A 25,099-nucleotide genomic window follows, 5' to 3' on the forward strand; every position below is an offset into this window, starting at 1 on the left:
TAGTTAAATCACAACTTAATATATACAACAGGATATTTCCAGTCATCTAGGTTAGTTTTAATACAAGGATAATAGTCGATTATGTAATCTGAGATGGGATCTCTCTGCAAATTCTGAGCACATTCCAAAGAAGACCATCATGAATGTGCATTTACAATAATCTATCTTTGTCACTGAATTGTCCATGCTCAAAATAGTTATTTCTTGTCACTGGAGAAGTACATGCCAAATATATGCATAGAAGTGCAATTGGATATCATGTTAGCTTGCAAGAGACTTGACTCTGTTGTGAATAGTGAATCTCAGTTACTAAATCAATAATTTAAAGTGTTCTTTAAGGGTAAAATTTCTCAGGGATTTCTTTCCCTCTCTGGAGGCACCCAGCATGAGCTGCTTTTGCCGCTGTACCAGTCAAATAAGTTACTTTATTGAACTTAAACATCTTGTTAGGAGAGAGTAGACATAAATGGAGTCATAGATCCATAGAACAATTTGGGTTGGAAGGGACCTTGAAGTTCATCCAGTTCCAATCCCCCTGACATAGGCAGGGACACCTTCCACTAGATCAGGTTGCTCAAAGTCCCATCCAGCCTGGCTTTGAACACTTCCGGGGACGACACATCCACAACTTCTCTGGACAGCCTTTTCCAGTGTCTCGCTACCCTCGTAGTAAATAATAAATAAAGGTCTGGTCTCACGAGAACAGAATAGAGTGGGATGATTACCCCCTTTGACCTCTGGTCACATTTGTATTTATGCAGCCCAGAATATGGCTGGTTTCTGGGCTGCAAGCACACACTGACCGCTCATGTTAAGCTTCTCATCAATCAACACCTCCAAGTCTTTCTCCTCAGGGCTGCCCTCAATTCATTCTCAGCCCAACCTGTGGTTGGGCTTGGGATTTCCCCAGCCCAGGTGTAGGACCTTGCACTTGGCCTTGTTCAACATCATGAGTTTTGCACGGGCTCACCTCTTAAGCCTGTCAAGGTCCCTCTGGATGCTATCATTTCCCTCCAGTGTGTTGACTGAACCACAGAGCTTGATGTCATGAACAAATTTGCAGAGGGCACACTCGATTCCACTCTCCATGTCACCAACAAAGATGTTGAACAGCGCTGGTCCCAACACTGACCCCTGAGATGTCACTCATCAGTGATCTCCACTTGGGCATAAAGACATTGACCGCAACTCCTTGGGTGCAATTGTCCAGCCAGTTCTTTATCCACCAAATGGTGTATGCATCAAATCTATGCTTCTCCATTTTAGAGAAAAAGATATGAAGAATCATTGAATTGAAGAAAAGAAAGGAAAAGACACTTTGTTATACTTTTTACTGAAGACTGAGTTTAAGACATGCATGAAATAAAAAACTGCTATATAGACAGTAAAAGACACAGTTGTCAGACAGGCTGTCCTAAGGTCCAATAGCAAAATTATGAAAAAGTGGAGATTAATACGTCAGCTTCCGTTTGACCCCCTGGAAGTGCATCCTTGGATCTGCATTTGGGAAAGAACTCAGGAATTTCTGCTGAAGTTAGGAGAATGGTGAGGTTACATGATAGGCCTTGAGGAACACTTTGAATTTTATTGGTTCATATCTTCAATTGTTTTAAGACTTGAAAACTTTACAAGGGCCATAGAAGAATAATGTATTCAAGGCAGATTGTGAAAATTTGACATTCTGAACAGTTCCCAGAAGCATGCTGCTGTTGGTTTACAGGCAGGAATTTTTACAAATATTCCTCTAAGATTTCTAACACCTAGTGCAGCCATGTTATTGACTGCTGCCTGGTAAAAAAGAAATAGCAGATCCTGAAAACAGAGAAAAAATATGAATGTGTGAAAGAAATAGAAAATAGTTTACAAATAGTAGCTAAAGCCAGTACAAGGAGGAATAAAAATCTTTACAGCTTTGCAAATTATTTTTTTTCTAAAGAGCAGCTGTTTCTTAGAAAATGTAATGTATGAATTCCAAGAAAATTATGACCTTTCAAAGCTTCCAGAAGTCCCACTAGGATATGGATCATTTCATGAACTCAGTAAGACTACCGTTAGGGGAAAGGTCAGCCCTAAAGGACTGTCTGCACAAGATATCTTCAGTATGAAAGGTGCTATATAAATCCAAATTCCAATCTGTGTTTCTGTTCAAATGAACATAGATATTCTCTGTATTGTTATTAATGTACTATAAAATTATATTAGTCCTATTTACATTTGTTTTAACTTACTTCTGGCATCAGTATGAAGAAGTCCCTGAAGTTATTTCATGAAACTGCTATACTATCAAAAATAAAGTGATAGCTATCAGACTCAGACCTTAACTGTATTGTTCATGTTCTTTTCCATGTAAGTGAATACATCTTGGACAAACTTGGAAACAAATTTGCTTTGAGGAAGTGGAAGAGTAATACCTGTTCTCTGAAACTAGACTTATGATGGTTTTACAGACTGGGAAACATGAGTTTTCATTTTTCAGAGTATGATTATAGCTTTGCATACTTTCTTAAATTCACTTTACATTGGAAACAAGACTCAAAAGTTCAGAAGGTTTTAGAACCTACTGATTTAAACATAGTTTATTATGATTACAAGAAATTTGGTAGCTGATGATGATAATTTTAGGGAATAGTGTTCTTTGGTAAAATGTATTTCATTCTGACAGTTTAGGCAGTGGTAGTAGAAACATCTTTGTTGCACTTAGCATGCTACCAAGTAACCTGATTTGACTTTAGAACCGCTTTTTCTAAACAGTTTTTCATTAGGAAGCAGAGGGGTGGCAGAGGACAATTATTAGTGTTGATAATATAGGCTAGCTGTTGATAGTTTTCATAAAACCAGACTGGTTGGCTGAGGGATTTTTTTCCTTTGCTATCATGTTTTAATGTTCACGGAGGTTGAAGCAAATAATTTTTGCAATATTACGTTAGTGTACCAATTACAAATAAACAGCTCTTCTAGTCTCACAGATACTCACTATTAGAGAGCTTAAGCAAAAAAAAAAAAAAAAAAAAAAAAAAGTGTGGGGCTCTCATGCTTATTAGATGTGCATGTACTTTTCAGAGGTTCCTGAAATCTTTCAGGACAATGCATAATTCAAATGCTGGAAAGAAAATGAAATGCAGCACCTACAAACTCAAAAGAAAAGTAGAAAGGACAATGCAGAAATATCTTGGCACAGTCACTGCTGAAATTTTTGCCACAAGAAATCCTGGAGACACATAAATAATGCTTAAATTAAATACATTCTGGTTGCACGCTGCCTTGCATGATCATCCACGCTGTTAATACGTATGTTCACATCTAATTCAGATCTAGAAAATCCAGTTCACTTTTAGGTTAGCAGAGGTGTGGGGGCTAAGGATACAGTACTGGCTGAGAATGTTTCATAGCACTTATACTTTTTATGCCACAATGTTTCACACATACTTCTGTATCTTCATGCCCTGACCAGTGTCACATTACAAAAGTTGAGTGTGTCAAGGCTCAGAAAATCACTCTTTCCCAACATCAAAGCTGATGCTGGCAGAGAAACTGCTTAGAACACCAAGGAAAACAGCCAAAGTTAAAATATGAGTGAAACATAGTTACATAAACAGTTTCCGTGCATGTGAAATTTAAAAGCATGATATCTAATCTGTAAATGCCAGAACAGAGATGTACTGGATGTTCAAATTCAAAGCTATGTCTTTGGAAACTGTGACTACCAATGCTCTTTCTTTGAAGACTTTTATAAAATCTAGAACATAAAATCTTGCATCACATCATGGGACCACAGCACAATGTCCTTCTCTCTATTTCAACTTACATGGACTCCCTTAGGAGCCATAGCAGTTTAGAAAATGCATGTAAGGTCTATCTACTCTTACCAGGCAGCCTAGAAATGTCATGATGGAACACAGAATCATATAGGAGAATTTATAGCTCTAAGTTCGTTCCTGGCACAGGACAATGATAACCTCTTTGAAATACATCATGAGCAGGCCAAGGTCAATGGAGTTCTCAGCTTACTTGAACTACTTGCTCTTGGGAACTCAAACATGAATTCAGACCCTTTTGTCAAGTCAGCAAAGGCACAGTTAATGTAACCATTAAATAAAACAGAACATCTTTATAGAACCTAAGGCTTACAACAGAGGCATGAAAAAGGAAACAGAGAGGGAAAGAAGCACAGAAGGCTCCTCTGTTGCAATACTAAGGGCATGGGTGCTATTAGTTTCTGTCAGTGAGGAGTGTCATTTCAGCTCTCCTGTCTGGTAAATGTGTTTTCCCTTTGTTTTCTTTGCCTAGAAGAGGGAGAAAAGGTAGGCAACAGGGTAGTATGTGGAAAGGGAGAAGAATGACTTTCCTGTTCCATCTGAATGTCTTTCATATACCACCAAAGGAGAATAGACATTTGACAAAGGACAGGCTGCTTGAGGAACACATAGATTTAAAATAGGAGGAAAACAAAACCAGTATATAGACTGAAAGATGCTTTGCTCTCCTATGGAGTCAAGGATTAGAAAATTAGCTACCAATGAAGGAAGTAGCTGATTGTGATTTTCCAACCTTCACCTTATGAGAGCACATGGAGAAACAGCTGAGCATGAAAGAAGAACTGTATAAATCATTGTTTCATTTTTTTCATTTTTGTCTCTGTTTGCTCATTTCAAGTTTGGTCTTATTGGGTTTGATTTTGCTTTTAACGGAGAGTTTAATATACATGAATATTAACCACACTGAGATTTCCCAGATCTTTTTTGTTTTTCCTTAGAATCTCAAGATTAAACGGACTTAAGGCATAGACAAGTTTGGGAATGGAAGCTAGTTTCAGAGGAAGCCAGTCTCAAAAAATGCCGTAAGACAACAATATTTTTGCAGGCCTATATATGAAGATGTGCACATAAATCTCTTGCAAGAGAAAGACAGGTTCCTCTTGACAGATGCATGCACCAAGTAGAAATCGTTAAGAATCATTACTGATTATTGGAAGTTCATAGATGAATTCTACTGATAAATTAATGATTGTTTATCTACTCTACTTCAATCAGATCATGTTAGTTGGATCTTGGATGTCTTTCCATGGGTCTAAACTAACAGCCAAACATAAGTAATTAGGGAAGATATGGGGAAAGAACGAATTATTTAAAAAATCACAGTGACATTTTAAGACATACTGTTTTTCTAGACTGTACATAACACAATAGGTATAGTCACTTCTGTTGCTGTCATAGATTATCACAAGTTTAGTGAATAAATCACAGTGAATTACATTAGGAAGTACTGCCAGTGTGTAGCAAGGTCACATAGTGATGTATTGCACAATATTATTAAGTCTATCATCAGTGTATTATATCTAAAACATTAGCCCCTTGATGTTGTCTTTTTATACAGTAACACAGTTTGGTGACTCATTCATCATTATAAATTACTTATTCATAACACCATCCTCTCTAGTTTTTGTATTTATAGTGGACTTAACAACTGAAATATTCATACCCCTTACAAAAAAATTATCTTCATGTCTATTCATTTACCTTTGTAGCTCTTTCCTATTGGAACTTGGCTGAAATAATTAGTTCTAACAATATATTATGGTGTTATATTGTCATTGATTGCTGTTTGAAAAAGTATCCATTTCACCTAGGCAACACACTAGTGCTTTGTCCATGGACTACAGTAACTGAGAAACCTCAATGACAGATAAAAAGTCTGGATTGTATTTCATTTATTTTTTTTAGATAAAAGGCACAGAAGCTATAAAGAGAAGAATTCTGCTGCAATATTGCTAATTGTGACTGCAATAGGTTAAACCGTTGATTTTATCTTCCTCTGATCAGAGATTCTCTTTCACGGACACCCCCATTTGTGATGTCTGCCACACCCATTTGTGATGTCTGCCAGACCAGAGTGATGCCTAGTGCAGAATGTCAAACAGACCACTGCCTTGTGCGTTGCAAACTTAATTTCCACTTCAAGCCCAAACCTAAGAGGGGCGGCATTCCGAGGAGGAGGCTCAATGTTAATAATCTCCAAATAGCTGCAGTGAGGGACAGCTTTCAGGCTAACCTTCAAACTAGGCTTGAAGACCAACTTATAGATTCTTCTCCTGAAGCGCTTTGGCAACATATCAAAAATAGCATCCTGCAGTCCTCCGTAGAATCCATTGGGTTCTCCTCAAAGAAAAACAAAGACTGGTTTGACGATAGCAACCAGGAGGTCCAGGAATTGCTGACAAAAAAGAGATCTGCTCATCAAGCACACCTCGCTCAGCCACTCTGCCATGTAAGAAAAGCAGCCTTTCATCTTGCATGTAGCAAACTCCAACAGAAACTTAGAGACATCCAGAACAAGTGGTGGCTCAACCTAGCAGAAAAGACTCAACTATGTGCAGATTTGGGTGACCACAGAGGATTCTATGAGGCTCTGAAGGCAGTGTATGGACCCACATTTCAGGTTCAAAGCCCCTTACTTAGTGCAGATGGCCAAACGCTTCTTACAGATAAAATCTCCATCCTGAATCGTTGGTCTGAACATTTTCAAACCCTCTTTAGTGCTAATCGTGTAGTCCAAGGTGAAGGAATCCAGCACATTCTGCAATATTCGGTGAAAAAGGAATTAGATTAGCCCCTACCATGGGATAGACTCTTAAGGCCATACAGCAGGTGAAAACTGACAAGGCAGCTGGGGTTGATGGAGTCCCACCAGAAATATGGAAGCACAGAGGCCAAGAACTTCATGCTAAATTTCATGAGCTAGTTGTGTGCTGTTGGGAACAAGGCAAAATACCGTCAGACTTTCGTGATGCAATCATCGTCACTCTGTATAAGAAAAAAGGTGTCAAGTCAGACTGCTCAAGCTACCGTGGTATAACTCTGCTCTCCATTGCTGGTAAAATTCTTGCAAGAATACTATTGAACCGACTAGTACCTGCTATCGCAGAACTTCTACCTGAAAGTCAGTGTGGTTTCAGAGCTAATAGAAGTACCACAGACATGGTATTTGTTCTCAGACAACTGCAAGAAAAGTGTAGAGAACAGAATAAGGGGTTATATGTAACTTTCATTGACCTCACCAAAGCTTTTGACACTGTGAGCAGAAAAGGCCTGTGGCTGATCTTGGAATGATTAGGTTGTCCCCCCAAGTTCCTCAAAATGATTATGGTGTTACATGAGGATCAGCAAGGCCAAGTCAGGTATGGCAATGCACTCTCTGAGCCTTTCCCAATAACCAATGGTGTGAAACAAGGTTGCGTTCTCACACCGACCTTATTCACAATCTTCTTCAGCATGATGCTCCAAAGGGCTACGGCAGAACTTGATGAACAAGACGGCATTTATATTCGATATCATACTGATGGTAGCCTATTCAATCTAAGGCAACTGAAGGCCCACACTAAGTCCCTAAATCATCTTGTCCGTGAACTGCTTTTTGCTGATGATGCCGCCCTTGTTGTCCACACAGAAGCTTTTTGGGCTGGAAGTCAGCTTGAAGAAGACAGTAGTCCTCTACCAACCTGCACCGCAAGAAGATTATCACCATCCCCACATTACCATTGGCGAGTCAGAGCTTAAGACAGTTCAGCAGTTCAGCTATCTGGGAAGCATCATTTCCTCGGATGCCACGATCGACAAAGAGACAACAGAATAGCAAAGGCATATAGAGCCTTCGGAAAACTCCATAAAAGAGTCTGGTGCAATAAACACCTGAAGAAAAGTACAAAGATCAGTGTCTATAGAGCCATTGTATTGTCTACTCTTTTATATGGGTCTGAATCATGGGTCATCTACCATCATCACCTGCGACTCCTCAAACGCTTTCATCAGCGCTGCCTCTGTACAATTCTAAACATCCATTGAACTGACTATGTGTCTAATGTCACTGTCCTCGAACAGGCAGGGGTCACCAGCATCGAGGCCATATTGCTGAAATTGCAGCTGCGCTGGGCAGAGGCACGTCTCTAGGATGAAGGATCACCGCCTTCCCAAGATCGTGTTTTACGGTGAACTTGCCACCGGTAGCCGCAAGACAGGTGCCCCAAAGAAGAGATATAAGGAATTCCTGAAACAATACCTTAGCCTTGGCCATACTGACTACCATCAGTGTCCATCTTGGCCTCCAATCGGGAGACTTGGAGGCACACTATATGTAATGCTGTTGACTCCTTTGAGAGCTCATGAAGAACTAGTCTCGAGGAGAAAAGACAATGCAGAAAGAATCGCGCCCCACCTGTACCACCCAAGGAGACCTTCTGCTGTGCTTTTTGTAGCCGGATTTGCCTATCCCACATTGGCCTTCTTAGTCATCAGCGCGCTTGTAGTAAGCGTGGGTAAAGCCCTTCCCAAATCTTTGTTCGTGAAGTCAAGCCATGATGATGATGATGATGATGATCAGAAATTTTTCTCAAGATTTTTCTCAGTAGTCATGCACAGGAACAAAGTGTCAATTCAATAATGAGAAGGAATACCTAGAAACCATTTAGACTTTTTGGGGGAAACTCCCATCAGGAATATGATCTTCTGCTAGCTAAGGCCTCAGTGTGCTGGTGGCGTCTGGGAACTGGCCCCCTCCCTCCCATTCTACAACAGGAAGATTGAAACTACCAGAAGTAGGACGCTGGGCATATCTGTAGGATGGGTGTAACATTACACCCAAGGCATAGAAACTCAGGAACCTTTGCATAACAATTTTAACTATTTGATTAATTAGGTTTCTGGTTTTTAATTATATAGCTTAGACTATTATACTGCTAAGATATTAACTGGAGTAAGAAATTTTTGGCTCCGTTTGAATGGTGTGTTCCATTTTGCCTACTGCAAGATTTTGATTGCAGCAGGTTCTGTCACTCTCAAATGTTTATTTTTCCAAAGGCTGAAAACCCTAAAGAGATGTTGAGTTTGTAGATTGAATGGGGAATAGATATTTGGGAAACATGAGATTTTCTTGCACATTGTAGCTTTGAGTTCTCTAAGTAGTGCAGTATGCAGCAAGATATGTGGTTTAGGTAGCCTGATGGGAATTTAGAAATAATGCTTTATTTTGGAGTGATATTTCCCTGCCATTGAAAACATGGGGTTATATTATCCCAGTGGGTAATGGCTTGCGCGTGCCTTGAAGAAACCTCTTCATTCTTTGAATACTATCCCCATAGGCAATCACGTAATATAACTGCAAAAGGATGCTTAGAAATAATTACACAAAATACTTCCACAAACAGATTGAAGACCTTCAATATAAAAATCTAAAAAGCTTCAGTATAAGCAGAAGACAGCAGGAAAATCCAAAGCAGTCCAAGCACATTTCCTTTAGCCAGTTTGTTGCCAGGGTAAAATGAGTGTCCAATGTGTTTGCTGGATGACTAGGACTTCAGATTTTACTTTCATCATAAGCAGTGAATACCTCAAAAAGACTTTCTTTTGTCTTTGTTAAAAAACTTGGTCTTGTTTACAGTGAAATCAGAATAAAAATACATACTTCAAAGAACTAGATATGTTTTCCTTTTTTAGTAATTATATGACAACATAATCCCCTGAGTGACTTTAAACCACTGTTTGTCTGGTTTTGCATGTAAACAGCACAGGAAGAAAGTTATCTTCTGTCAAAAAGCTGCGGAAGGGAAGTCCTCATCAATGTTTGTCATGTCTGTGTTTACTAAACTACCAATTGAATGGGAAAAAGAGGACGATTCTTCAAACAGTTACCTATGTGCCTCTTTCATAAAACTGCTCAAAATGATTTCCAAAAAATATTTCTATTCCACTAAAAATGTTGATGCAATGGTAATTCTTGTCATATAGATAAATGCATTTCTCTGGTTTTTCCTCTCATCTGTTTCTCTCCTCTGATGATTTACAGCAAAGACTTTTCACAAGAAAACAATCCCCTTTTTAGGTCAGAAAGATGAAGATAATAGAATAATAGAATCAACTGGGTTAGAAAAGACTTTTAAGATCCTCAAGCCCGACCATTACCCCAGGACTGCCAAGTCCACCACTAAACCGTATCACTGGGTGCCTCATCTACACATTTTTTGAACACTTCCAGGGACTTTGATTCCACCACTTCCCTGGGAAGCATGTTATAATACCTGATCACCTTCTATGTAAAATTTTTGCTAATATCCAATCTAGACCTTTCCTGGTGCAGCTTGAGGCTGTCCCATCTTGGGCTCTTGTCCCAGCATTTGTTACCTGGGAGAAGAGACTGATCCACACCTCAGTACAAACCTCCTTTCAGGTAGTTGTTGAGAGCAACTTCCCCTGAGCCTTCTCCAGACTAAAAACCCCCAGTTCCCCTAGTTCCTCATCAAACTTATTCTCCAGACCCTTCACCAGCTTTGTTGCCCTTTTCTGGGTCTGCTATAGCTCCTCAATGCCTTTTTTGTAGTGAGGGGTCCAGAACTGAACACAGTATTCTAGGTGCACCTTCACAAGTACCGAGTACAGAGGGACAATTATATCTCTGGCCCTGCTGGCTATGCTATTTCTGATACAAACCAGGATGCAACTTTCTTGACTGCCTGGGCACGCTGTTGGCACATGTTCAGCTGGCCATCAATCAGCACCCCCAATGTAAATGGAAAGATATCTGTTGTGGCATAAACAAATTTTGCTTTCAAATATTCTTATGCAGCACAGTAAGCTACTTGTCCATGACTAAGATTTCTAGCCTATTGAAACAAGTGTCTTATGATTTTAATAATTTTAGTCAAATGTGTTAATACCTAGGAAAAAATATCTAGGTCTTTTTATTCCATTATAATTCTAATCAAATGCAATATGCATGTCAGTCATCACAGTGAATAGGATGTTTGGTATGTTATTTAGCTATATATCCTTTTTCAGTGAAGCCCTTGCTGAAATTATATTCTTTGATATACTGTGGTAGCTTAGGACATATCTTTTTACAAGGTTTTACTGTTTCTGCATCAAAATATCAAATGATTAAACAGAAAAAGCACCCAAATCATAAAAAAACCCAGAAAAATCTCCACAACATCTGGAATATCTGTGACATTTCCAAAGCTATTCAGTGTTTTTTCTGATTTTGCTATAAAAGTTTTTAAAGCACACTTTCAAAAAATTGAGTTATATAAATTTTCATTATTACATTCACATTTCCATTTTCTAGATCTAAAGAAATAATTTAGTTTTCAAAGTATCATACAGATATTTCTTAGTGACAGGAGTTACAGAGTCTCTGTATTTGTTTTCCTAAATTTTTTTTACTGGTTGGTTACTTATTTATTTCATCCTTAGTTTTTTTCTTGATGCTATTCTCAGTCTTCCACAGGTCCTTTTAAGTCAGGGAGCTTTAGGCTGCTGGGGTGGGGGTTAGAGCAAGTTATAAGCCTCTGGAATTCTTCACTGGGAAAATATAATATTCATGTTGATGTTTTCTTCTCCCTCTCCATAAATCCACAGGTTTTAGCATCTTTGCTTTCTTCATTGGTCTGCTTCTCCATATTACATAGAAGTTTACTAAATATGGTGCTTTTTGCTTATGTTATATGCTACCTCATTGCTCTCCTTGCTACCCCTAAAATTAGTTGTCTTGCTCCTGGTTTGCATTTGCTTTAACTATCCACTGGTGAGATGTTTATTATGTCTAATTTTCCTAGATATGAAATAGAGCCTCACCTTGAAACAAGGAGAGTAAAACTGAGATCTGAACTGAAGAAACCTAACATATCTAAGCGATGGCTACAATCTGCCTAATCCCATCTAAGATCTGCTCTGGCTCCTAAACTGCCTGTCCAGATGTAAGAGGTTCTTGTAAGCTTTTTGTCATGCCTTGCAACCTCAGTCCAAATGTCCTGGATAATCTGTGCATCTGAGCTAGTATGACCTATATTTAAATAAATAAATGAAATCAGGGTATTACATGTTACACATCTGGTGTTGGTGAATCAGTGGGACCTTCCCTCATTACCAAAGGTTCACTGGCTGTTCTGTGCAAGCCTAAATAACTACCTGATGTGTATCTGCTTACATTTAAGTGTCTGCAGTCTGGTATTTGAGGTGAGCTAGCTCATAACGGAAAGCAGAAAAAACATCAACCTTCTTTCCTTACCATAATGGGCTGTTATAAGCAAACTCATTTCCCTTTCTGCATTCATCCACCCTAATTTGCTGCTTCTAATTCAGATATTCTTATCACTGCTTTTCACTCGGTTAGGAAAAAGCATTATTGTGAGATGTGGATGTTGCTTGAAAGCTTTTTTATTTTTTTTCACAGTTCCATGTAGCAGTAACAGTTCTGTCATTCCCACATAATCACATCTATGACCCTGTGGTATGCAGTTAGTTAAAAATCTGGTAAAAATGTATATATTTCTATTCACTTCTAGTGCTGTGGAAGTTATTGTTTACTACTTTGTTTTCCTCTCTGTGATACATAAGCAGGAACAGAAAGCAGCAGCACACAAGAACTGACATATACTATGATTACAATTTCATTAAATTTATTAGGCAAGAGATATCAAGTTAATTAATGATACATACTAACATGCTTTCTCAGTACTAACTCTTAAATAACTGAGTTTTAATTGTTCTTTATATGCAATTGCATGTTTATTCGGTGATACTTTATTTCTTTATATGCGATTCTGGTTTGAGTATGATTACTTTGGAACAGCTATTTCTTGTTCACAGAAAAAAAATATAGTCTACATAATTCTTGTTGCTTTATTTCTTTATAGTGTTATGTGATAAAAGTCTCAGATCACATGAAGATCTATGATACACAGATCTATGATACACAGATCCTTGGAAGTTCTACAGTGTTATCTATAGATTTCAAAGAATTTTGCATACTTTTCTGTCTGTATATATCTTTTGACTGACTTATATTTGAGAGAAAAATTGGGGTCTTCATACTGGTCTTTGAACTTTTCAGCAGCTCAGCTAGTCAGCCTCAGGAATTCTTATTTATCTGGCAAACCTGGACCTTGTTTCTGCCATTTTTCATGCTAACAAGAAACTTTTGCTGACCAGAATCCTTGTTTAGTCTGTGCATGTGGAAGGTACTTTGCAGTAACCAAGTGTGTCATAAGGTATTCCACAAGAAAACTTCACATTATTACTGCTTCTGAGTTTGTCCGTCAAATAGTCTATTCACAGAATAAAGTTTAAAAGTAAGTAAAGTCAGGAAATACAGGATCTAACCACATCTACCTTTTAATTTGTTCCTTAAGGGTTAAGAACTATGTTTTGAATAGTTTACATTAGAATTAATTGCTCAACAGTGTGCTGGGTTCAGCAGTAGCAGTCATTTTTCTCCTCCTTAGTAGCTGGTGCAGTGCTGTATTTTTGACTTTCAGCCTGGGAACAGCGCTGATAACACCAGTGTTTTTAGTTGTTGCTCAGTAATGTTTAGTCTGACCAAGCACTTTGTGAGTTTCATGCTCTGCTAAGGAGGAGGGGAAGCCGGGAGGAAGCAGAGACAGGACACCTGACCCAAACTAGCCAAAGAGGTATTCCATACCACAGCACGTCATGCCCAGTATGTAAACTAGGGGAAGTTACCTGGAAGGGCTAGATCACTGCTCAGGTCGGGCTGGGTATTGGTCTGTGGGTGGTGAGCAGTTGTATTCTCTTCCCTTGTTATTTCCATTATCATTATTATTATTATTGGTGGTAGCAGTAGTGGTTTTTTGTTATGCCTTAGTTACTGGACTGTTCTTATCTCAACCTGGGGGAGTTACATTATTTTGATTCTCCTCCCCATCCCCTGGGAGTGGGGGGAGGGAAGAGGAGGGGTGGTGAGAGAGGAGGCTGCGTGTTTTTTTCTAGGCTGCCAACTGGGTTAAACCACGACAAATAATTGTCATCACTATAAAGGAAATCACACACATAGATAATTCAGCAGACTGCCTTTATTTAATTATTCTAGAAGAGATCAATTAAAATGTGATGGATCATACATAATTTGCTTCCTTATATGGATTGCAGATTATAGCCACATTTATCTCAAAACATCATTTCCATTTTGAATATGTAATTTCACTCACAGTTGAGTGTGAGTGAAATGCATTTAGCTTTGGTCACATAAGCTAGCAGACAATATTATCATGACATATTCTCCTGTTCTTCAAAAAGGATGTTTTTGAACATCTGATAGATAAAATTAAGACTGTGACATTACAAAACTCCAAAAATAGCCTCTAACTCTCTTTGTTTTATTTGCAGATGGAGGTCAGATATTTTAAACAGCTGTTTCAGTCTGTTTTAATATAATGCGAGTAGATGTTGAACACCTCTTCAGAACACTGGTGGTAGGCTTTTCATGATAATACAACAACTGTCTCCTGCTGCCTCTCTTAGAAAATGAGAATATTGCTAGAAGTAAACTGCTGAACCATATATTAAGAGAAATTATAGTTACCTGGATGGCTTCAAGCTATTGAGACTGATGACTTTTTTTTTTTTTAATTTTATCAGCCTCCAAAAGCTATGGAATTTGTTTATTGTCCTGTTGGACATAATACAGTAAAATATCTATGGGAACTTACAGCTAACACAGAGAGAGAGTTTTGCCTTGTTTTCTTGCTAATCAAAATATGTCTTTCAACAATATGTCCTAAGAAAAAATCGTCTTATGCAAGTCATCTTCCTTTTTTTTTTTTTCTTTTTTCTTTTTAATGGAACTAATTTGGAAATTGATGTCTTTTTTTTTTTTTTTTTTTTTCTGAATGTCTGAGATAAGTAATTTCATTAACTGAACCTTTTTAGTTACACAGTACAAATGACCTCAGGATAATATTTCATCAGCCAATTTAAACTTCTGAAATACTGGAAATATACTGGCACAGAGAAATCTGACCTGGCATATTAGCTACAATTCTGTAAGAAGTTAACAACAGAAAGTCTTAGATTTTCTAACTGAATGATAAATGAAGATGAAAAACCCCCAGCAGAATATTGCTTACTATATTTTTAACCAGAGATAATTCCTTGAGTATTATTATTAAAAAAATAAAATTATGCCTATAGTTTTACTTCTAGTAGCAGAACAACTAAAAGGGATAAGAAAACAACTGTGAATTAAGATATCAAAAAAACATCACACCCTGGAGAAAGAATATGGTTGCCAGACCCTACTAGAGCTTGCACAAAATATATACATATATTTTTTCTTTTGGTAGGAAATAAAAAATCTCTTTGCACATATTTAGAGTATTTCATATATGCATAATAATATACACTGAGTTAATAAAGCACAATATGTGAGCACATCTTTTTAATAATCATACTCTCACATATAATAAAATCATAAAACATTTGATTAAAAAAAGTAATGGAGTTCAAACTGTGCTCTAACAGCATGTAGACCAGACATAATTTCCTATTTGTTATTTTCTTTAGCAAATACTAATTCCAATTTTTTTATATGCTTCTCTGCCATTAGACAATCTAATCAAGTGTGCTTCAGAGTGTGATGTTAAAAGGCAAGAGAACTGAAGATTACTGGGTTGATGCAGTAAAGTAGAAGGCAATATACCAGATTTTCAATAAGGCTTAGTTATCAGTGTAATGTCCTTTTTGCACATATGAAGTGTTCATGTATACTTGGAAAAGAAAGACTGCAGGCTCTATTTAATTTCTACCACGACTTAAGACCAATCTTCAAGCATTTTGGAGGAACAGATAAGAAATCTTCATCAGCTAAGAGTTTACCATTGTCTTCAGCAAGTATTTCGATTGTTATTTGATTAAACCAATACCAGTTAAATAATCTTCAAGGCCTATATAATTGAACAGAAAATACCAAGGGATGACAAAACCATCATAAATAGCTATAATGGCAGCCAGTCAGCATGCACTGGCAATATCTTGCCCATAGAATACACAATAACGCAAACTGATAAATGATACATTATTTTTGCGAGTTATATATGAAATTAATATTATGAGATTACTGCACACAATCAGATGATATTCATCATAATGTGATAAAATATATGATAGGTGTATACCTGAAGAGATATCCGTCCACGGAACATAATATTATTGTACATATGTATTTTCTTCTTTGTATAAAGTTTCTTCTAAAATGGAAATTACAAGTATACATGCATGTTTTTTTCTTTGGCAGCTTTTTAATTCCCCTTCTACATATCATGGTATGCTTAATCAATACTATTATTTAAATTACTCTAAATGAACAAATAAACAAGCAAAAGCTTTGACATACCATACATTTTTTTTTAAATCAATGATTTGTTTTGGTGAATCGAATACTTTCATTTGCATTTCTATTATATTGTTCTATAACAGAGAGTCAGAGCACTAATGGACTAAAAGTGTTCCATATTAAGCAAGCTAAACTTGCACAAATGAATTTCAAGTATTTGAATTTTAAGATGATAACCAAGATAGGGTTCAAGGTATTATGCAAGCCTGTCCCTAATTATATTACTATTACTATTATTATTATTATTATTGTTATTGTTGTTATATTTATATAGTTTTATTTTTTAGTAGAGCCTGAAACAGCACAGTGAAAATACCATAACCTGCTCTCTCCCCAAGAATACATGAATATATATGCATGTATTAGTATGTATATGTACATATATGTCTTTGGTTTGTATCATTATATGCATATATATGTCTCTCTCTATATACACACACACACATATATAAACACACTCAAATATGTGAGGCACTCAGGTGTGTCTCAAACACTAGCGCTTGTACACAGACTTTGGGTACTCCTGCTGTTATCTCTCCTGGTGAAGGAAGGTTGTGATGAAAGTGCACCACCCACTTGCATCAACACACTGTACTTTTGGGGTGCAAACAAACCATATTTTATGCAAACTCTTCCTGATATTTGTTAACATTCTTGTTTGTAGGTATTTCTTCTAGATTTAAACAGTGAAAACTACTCCCCCACTTCCCTCCTCTCCCTGGAACTGAAACAAACTTGTATTCATTATGTGTTCCGTATTGCCTCAACACCATCTTACATCTTTTTCCTGCCTGGAATATAAAAGAGATTTAGAAAGTTTTAGTATGCACAGATTGTACTTTTAATGCACTGTTTTACATTCTTCTTTTGAAATGCCTGTGGATTTTAAGTAATACATTTCCCTGAACGTCCAAATTATTAAGATTATTTGTATATGCATCAAAATTGTTTGATATTCTCTGACAGAGATGCTTTTAAAGATTTTTATGTCAATACAGATGTAGAAGTCATATAATAATAATATTTTTAGCTGTGACAATCTTCAATATTACATAGAACTGGTACTGTGAAAAAAAAAGGAAATATTTGTTCATTTTCTAGCTTTTATAGACCTTAAAGCAATTTGGAGAACTATTTCAATGAAGAATTAATTTGTCCAGATCTAATAGACTAATTCAATACTTCAAAGCATTGTATTTAGTATATAAGATTAATTTAACATGCACTAGTCTCTCCTTAACAATAATTAATGATAGGGTGTAAAAAATTGGATCAAAGACTTTTCTTGTTCTTTAATTTCATCTTTATTCATAGAAAATGCTGCTTAACTGCTTAAAGGTGTATACGTATGATCCATTTTTATACTTATAAATCTGTAGAAGTAAAGCTTAATTGTTACATGTTGTTAACATTCTTGCTATAAAATAAGGAATGGAAATTAACCTTTGTACCTACATATACTCTTATTAAATACTAAATATGCTACTTCACTTTCTATTAAAACTGTGTGTCTTCGTTACAATAATCCTAATTTTGTTTTAAGACAACTCAAACCCTCCCTAAAGGTAGCCTAAGAAATTCCAAGGTAAAAGGCAAATAACGTACATAAGAGGCAGAAGGATTTTAAGGTAGATTTTAGTCTTTCTTGCATTTGAACTGAATGAGATCAGGAAGATAGGTAGCAAAGCTTGATCATTAGGCAACAATATTTAGTTGCTAATATCAATATGTTAATAATATCAATATTAATATCAATATGTTAAGTCATATCATGTTAATGTTCGCTATCCAGAAGACAAGCAGTACCTGGAAATCAAGGCAAAACAGGATGAGAAGGCAAAGGATGAAGTATAACTTTGAGATGCAGTGGATATGACAAAAATTCCTGATATTTATCATACTGAGACATTTACCTTTTAAAAGGAATCTCTGATAGTCCATGTTTTTAAAGAAGAATGAAAATAATGTAATGTAATAACATTAGATGTAGAAAATGATAAATATTTCTGAAATGAAATTCCCTTATGAAATAATTTCTGAAGCTTAACTGTTTTATTGTGTGCTTTTGAGGTTGTCATTTTTCCCGATTTAAGATGGAACAACGTTAATTTAAAGCTCATATTTGCAGAACCATTTTGAAGAAATATGATTAGGAATATCTTATTTTCCAGTCTTTATTCACAATCATGTTAATTACATATCAAATAATAAGAGCTAATGGACATGCATAAACCAGTCACACAAATACTAAGGGTATATACACAAAGGTGTTGCTTGTAAATACACATCTGCATACGCATGTTTATAAGTGTAACTGTGGTTGCTTTAGTAATAGTGAAGAAGCCTTTCTAATTTTTATACCCTTGTTGGCATAATAAATGAAAATAGCTCTTCAATGAGCCTTTTGTTATGTACAGATATTTCAGCATGGTTTTATGCGTATGTCCAAGAATCACAGTTCTTTCAGCAAGACCACTTAGCTAGGATGCTGTTAATCTACTGTAATATACAGTTCAGGCTGTATCCTGTACACATTTTCTTAATTTAGGTGTTGGAATTCTATGAATATTCTTTTTTTTTTTTTCTACTAAGATACATTTATGATTACTACACTATGACATAATTAATAATTAAGTTTTATTTCATGTATTACTAGGAGAGGTAGTCTTTGTTAGGGAAGGCAATCATCCTGTTCCATCTTACAGTATAGATTGTTTGTATGTCTTGAAGTCATTCTAATAGTACTATGGTCATTCTGATAGTACTGTATTAAGGAATTAGTTGTGTTACTGAATGTGGTAGCTAACTCCTGCTCTGGTTTCAAAACTTTTTCCTATATACACTAACCATCAGATGGATGTGACCATACTTCCAAACAATCCAAGCAATCCAGCTAACTAATACTTGTAAAATATCTGATATTACACCCATTCTGACAGTGAAGGTTTCTGTTCAGGACTTCATTAATTTAAAAGTTTTTAAAGAAGAGAAAGGGTAAGCAGTGATGTGAATTATTAAAAAAAAAACAAAACAAAACAAAAACCCCAACAAACAAACAAAACAAAACAAAACAAAAAAAACCACCCCTCAAAATAATTCTGGACAAAAGAGGGTGAAAAATGACATTACAAGAATATTACTGTATCAAGATTTTAATAATGAAATAAAATGTGCTTTTAAAAAGGTTTGGCCTTTTGAGATTTTTCTTTCCCAATATGAAAGAAACAATATGAAGTGGGAACACGTTAAGGGTTTTATTTTGTAAAATTTGTGAGTACTTTAATTTTAGTCGTCATACAAAGAAAGGTCCTTGTCTTTGAATTTATGGCTCAACCAATCACTGAAAAACTCTGCTTTGTTTTTTATTTTTTTTTTAAAGTGGTGAATAACTAGTGAAGATAACAACATGGGGAGCGCTATATAAATGAAAAAAGAAAAGACATTATAGATTGGTAAATCACACTTATTTTTGGATTTCTAAAAGCAGCTTGGACTCAAATGGGCCTCTCGCAACTGGAACTTATTTCCAATTCATTGGCAATTGCAAATTAAAAAAAAAAATAATCAAACTTCCAGGGTTTTTTTCTGTATGAAATAGGCTTTCAAGGCTTTCAACCACTCCTTCCCCAGAAGAAGAAATGTTTTCAACTAATTTTAAGGAACCAGAAATTTGTAAGTGCATTAAGTTTATAAATAACTGCAAGTAATCTTTGCATAAATAAGCATCCACATCATAGTGCAGATGGATTATTAGATGCCTGTGGATAAGTTCCAGAAATATACATTGTGTGGTAGGTAAGTTAAGGAGTCTTTTTGGATATTTCTGCACACTTATGATTTCTAGAATTTTTATTTTTTAATATAATTGACATTGTATTATTTAAAATATCTACTAAAAGAGTTCTATACCCAAACCATATTTAAATATAAGACTTTTCATGTCATAAATGGCTTCCAAATAATTTTCTTATAGTATGCAATATTCTATAGTATTTTGAGAACCAAGAAACAAACATATTTCTACATAGAAAATGATAATATGGACCTCAAAGAGATTCTAGTTGTGTTGAGAATAAAAACTACGTCATTACCCAAGAAAGATGTGTAAACATTTGCCTTATAAATTTTATGGTGTGTTGTGCAGTATTTTAAATTCTATAAAAGTGAGATATCCTACTTCTCTTGAGATTTCCCAGTAGACAACTAAGACTATTTTTCCTGGCTTCTGAATTTTGAACCAAGGCCACTGGCAAGAGTCTTATTATTTTTTTTAGCAATATACTGATGGGAGCATTGCTTTAGGATGATCAATGTGACTATATTTAGGACATATTTTTATAAAATATGTGCAGATATTTTTATAAATAAATGTCCATTCTTCTATGGCTTATTCTTTACTCATGAAAGTCAGGTTCTTTCATAGTACAAGATTCAGCATACACGTATTATTGTTTTATCTGTTTTCAACTTTTTAACACTTTATATCATATAGAGAATTATGTTCAAATATTATGCAATGATAGCAAGGAAAAGACATGTTAAATTCTGTTGGGAGCTGCTCTGAATAATTTTCTTGGAAGAAATAAAGGAGCTTTGTTACATTTGAATCTGTGAAATTACCTTATTTCTTGCAAAGAATTTCTCAAGGCTTATTAATTTCAAAATGAAAAATGATGTAGCAGGTTTCTTAGCCAAAATGCATTCTTAGGTAATTATATCATCCCAACCTAAAATTCTAACCTATAATTTTATTTCAATTATTTACAGTATAGTTTTCATTTTTCCTCATTACTTTTGTGAACCTTGTACAGAAACTTCTGCTGGTAGTCACTCATCTGCTCATAATTATTTGCATTTTGACACCCTGGCATACAATAGGATGGAATTTAATGACACAGCAGCCACTATTATTTACAGGTTCTTCAATAGGAATATAATACATATTAATTTATGGGCTATCTACCCAGTACTAATTCTACACAAAAGCAAATGTGCTTCAAATAAATGAGTGTCCAGCAGCAGTCCATCCATTTTCTGCACAGCACAGTGCAAGTGAGCACTCAAGTATATGTAGGGCATCTGTGAAGATGTCTGAGCCATCACTGCATTACCTTCTCTGTCTGGATGAAAATCCATCTTCAGGTACAACCTGCAATGTTTATAAGTGCATATTTAGAAAAAGAAGAAAAAAAAAAGTGGTCGCTTAACTACACCTACTGTGTGAACTGCTTTGGGAGGGATCCATTTTAGCTGAGGTGAGATGCTGACAATGCACATCTCTCCACATGCAGCTACCATCACTTCTTTTTATAGTAAATGCAAAGGGGAGAGTGGAGGGAGAAGCATTTTTAGAACACAGCTCAGCTTATCTATTTGAAGTACTTTTAGTATATGCTGAATCAGACTCTAGCAATGGCTACTTACTCTTCATGATCCATAAAGGACCAATAAAGGATGTTCTGATAATTCAGATGTCTGTACGTTGTAAAAAAAATAATAATCCATTTCCTGTGTCCTGTATTTCACCTTAAATCTGGGTTAGGTATTGTTGATGTTCACTCAGTAAGATAAAAATTACTATTCTCTGTGGAGTATATCTGCAGGCTGGATCTTGGTTGCTATAGTAATACTAATTCTTTCAGATTTCCATTCAGATATAAAAGTATATAAACCAGGGAAAGAAAAAAACAAACCAAACAAAACTTTATATGTATTTAGAATGCTTTGTTTGTACAAACATAAATAATACAATTGCTGTCTTTGCCCTGTGATTTTTCCACATAGCATGTCTCATTTTTCCATTTTTGAAATTTCTGAAATAGAAACATAGAATCAACTAGGTTGGAAAAGACCTTTAAGACCACCAAGCCCAACCATTATTCCAGGACAACAGAGATTGCTATGTCCAATTTTAAATAATTTTTAGAATAATTTTAAATATCCCATGTGTCAGCTCAACTTTTCAGGTGAAAAGAAATAGCTTTTCTTTTCACTTCTAGCTGTTCATTGCTGTTAAAAAAAATATACAACTTACAATGCAATACATACTATCTCTGAGCATACAAATCAGTGCGTACAATTTTTAAAGACAGCAAATCATACCTTTTTTTTCCTGAAAAAGAAAAAATAATTGAAAACTTGTTACTATTTTTCTTCTTTTCAGAGCACATGCTGCTTCATGTATGTGATGTTACTGCAAGTGGTTTCCAACAGCAATTCACCATACTGACAATTCTGTCCTTCTTCCTTTTCCAGATAAGAAGTGAATAGTGCCTCTATTTCGTTGCCAGCTAGGCAACAGTATCACTTTCTTTTTTATGTGGTATACTTTGGTTATATGGTGCAACTTGTGCAATCATTGCACGCTACCTTTGCATAGATGTGTGCAGAAAGCCAAAAACAATCATTTTTTGAGTAGTAATACAGCTGACATAAATACTCTTTAAATCAAGAAGGTACAAAAATCTCCAGTGGGCAATCAGTGACATCTGCCACCTAGCCCCCAAGGCTGTGAAAAAACCCAAGATCTCGCATGGCTGAACGAACAGGAAGACATAAGAGAAATGTGAAATACTCATAAAAGTCTCAGCTATTCTGTTACTGTTCTGTTACTCAGCTGTTCAGTTCTGTTACTAGTTCTTGCTTCCTTGTTCCAAAAAAAGCCACAGATCTACTGGAAAGTGTCAGAAAGAGGAAAAAGAGGAACAGCTAGAGTTTAGAAAATATTACTTGTGATAAAAGATTGGAAGAACAGCAGTTGTTTAGCCTAGAAATTACAAGATAGGGGATAAATGAAATGAAAGCATTATTTAAAATGCAATAAACTCTTTTTCATGGAAATGAGATAAGCTATACATGCATGAAAAGTCCAGTATGGGCATTACAAGATGTTTCTGAAAAAAGGTGTTTAAAGAACAGAACCTTTTGCACAAGGGGACTTTCTGAATGTTTTCAATTTTGCCATTACTATCCATTAAGATACCGGACATATTCTGAACAGAGAATAGCAATCACTGATTAATACATAATGAACAATTTCATTCATTCTTCACAACTTCTTTTGTATCTCTAAGGTCTTCCGTGATTATTAGTAAAGAAATAAATTCTGAAAGGACATCTTTGAATTGAACTATATTTTGAGCTCTTAGTCTCCCTGGACAGAAAGACTGGACAGAGATGATCTTTAGCATAGCCTTGAATTACATTATAAATAATTGGATTGTGATTTGTATTTCCCCTCTCTCATACTTTTCAAGGCATTTATGTTTTATTAATGAGAAACACTACCTTACAGTATTTTCTTTCCTTTGCTCTATGATGTTTAAAGTCAACTAATGATCATAAAATTTCATTCATATTTTTTTAAGACACATCTGAACTTAAAATGGGATATTTTTAACTTCAACCACCATTTGGGAAATAAACAGCTTTCTAATGGAAGCTTTGAATGAACAGTTCTACATTTCAGCTGCAAAAGTTATGTAGAATATATCTGTCAAGAGTTTTATAACAGGAAGATGAAAAATCTAATTAACATAGAATCATAAAATCATAGAATCATAGAGTTATAGAATCATAGAATCATAGAATAGTTAGGGTTGGAAAGGACCTTAAGATCATCAAGTTCCAACACCCCTGCCATGGGCAGGGACACCTCACTCTAAACCATATCACCCAAGGCCTCGTCCAGCCTGGCCTTGAACACTGCCAGGGATGGAGCCTTCACAACCTCCCTGCGCAACCCATTCCAGTGTCTCACCACCCTAACAGAAAAGAATTTCCTCCTTATATCCAATCTAAACTTCCCCTGTTTAAGTTTTAATCCATTCCCCCTTGTCCTATCACTACAGTCCCTAATGAAGAGTCCCTCCCCAGCATCCCTATAGGCCCCCCATTCAGATACTGGAAGGCTGTTATGAGGTCTCCAGGTTTCTCAGCTGTTATTTAGTCTCAGCTGTAAACACTACAGATGCACAATCTGTAGAATACAACTAAATTCTATCATAATTCTAAAGATATTTGAGAATAATTTTTTAAAAGGAAAAAGCAAAAAGTCCCTGAATGACCTTGTATCATGGAGTGAGAACAAGAAGGGAATTTTTTCTGTTCCTAATGGAAGATAATTCCATTTTGAATTGTGGAATAAGAAAGCCTGGTTTGTTTTCTTTTAATGTATTGCATCAGCAAGACATTACTTGCCCAGCAGACTAACTGAATTGACTGTCAAGAGGTGGCTGGATACTAATTAAGACTCCTTAGTGTTTTGTAAGTTTTTAGTGGTTTCTGGAAGCCTGTTTCAATTTCCTTTTTTACAGCACAGTTTGTCAGGCTTTTTTATCAGTTTTCCAGATTTTTTTGATGACAAAAAATAACAAAAGAATACATTGCTTTTATCACAGTATATATATCTGATGTTACATTTATATAAATAAATACTTCAAGCAAATGATGTCTAATCACCAGGAATTTGACTTTAAGACACATTGCCACCTTTCGAGTAGCTGTTCCTAAAACTTTTATTGAACAGATCTATGAGACTGAGTTACTGACAAATAATTTTATGACAGTGATTACAATCAGGCAGAAAGGGAAATATTTATAACGATAGAGAGAAGATTTTCAGATTGCTGTTCCTTGGAAGAAATCTCAGCATAAAGCAGATTCTTGATTCCTGTCTGATAAAGCCCATAGTTTTTCTGTAAACATCTTGCCATCCCTGCCAAAATTCCTATCAAAATGTTCATTTAAAAAGCTTGTGCTACTGGATTATTGAAAAGAAAATAACCTGCAGCTTAGTATTTCAGTAAGTTTAGTAGCATCCTGGATTTGAGAAATGGTAAGAATTGTGTCAGTAACATACACAGAGGATTCCTAGTTTATTATTTAGTATTCTTTCAGAAGTGATACAGTATGAATCCTACATCTA

Source organism: Neopsephotus bourkii, unplaced genomic scaffold (assembly GCF_033783945.1).
Source record: "Neopsephotus bourkii isolate Nb327-2 ecotype Australia unplaced genomic scaffold, CSIRO-AGI_Nbou_v1 NB_1820, whole genome shotgun sequence".
In the NCBI taxonomy this organism is placed as follows: Eukaryota; Metazoa; Chordata; class Aves; order Psittaciformes; family Psittacidae; genus Neopsephotus; species Neopsephotus bourkii.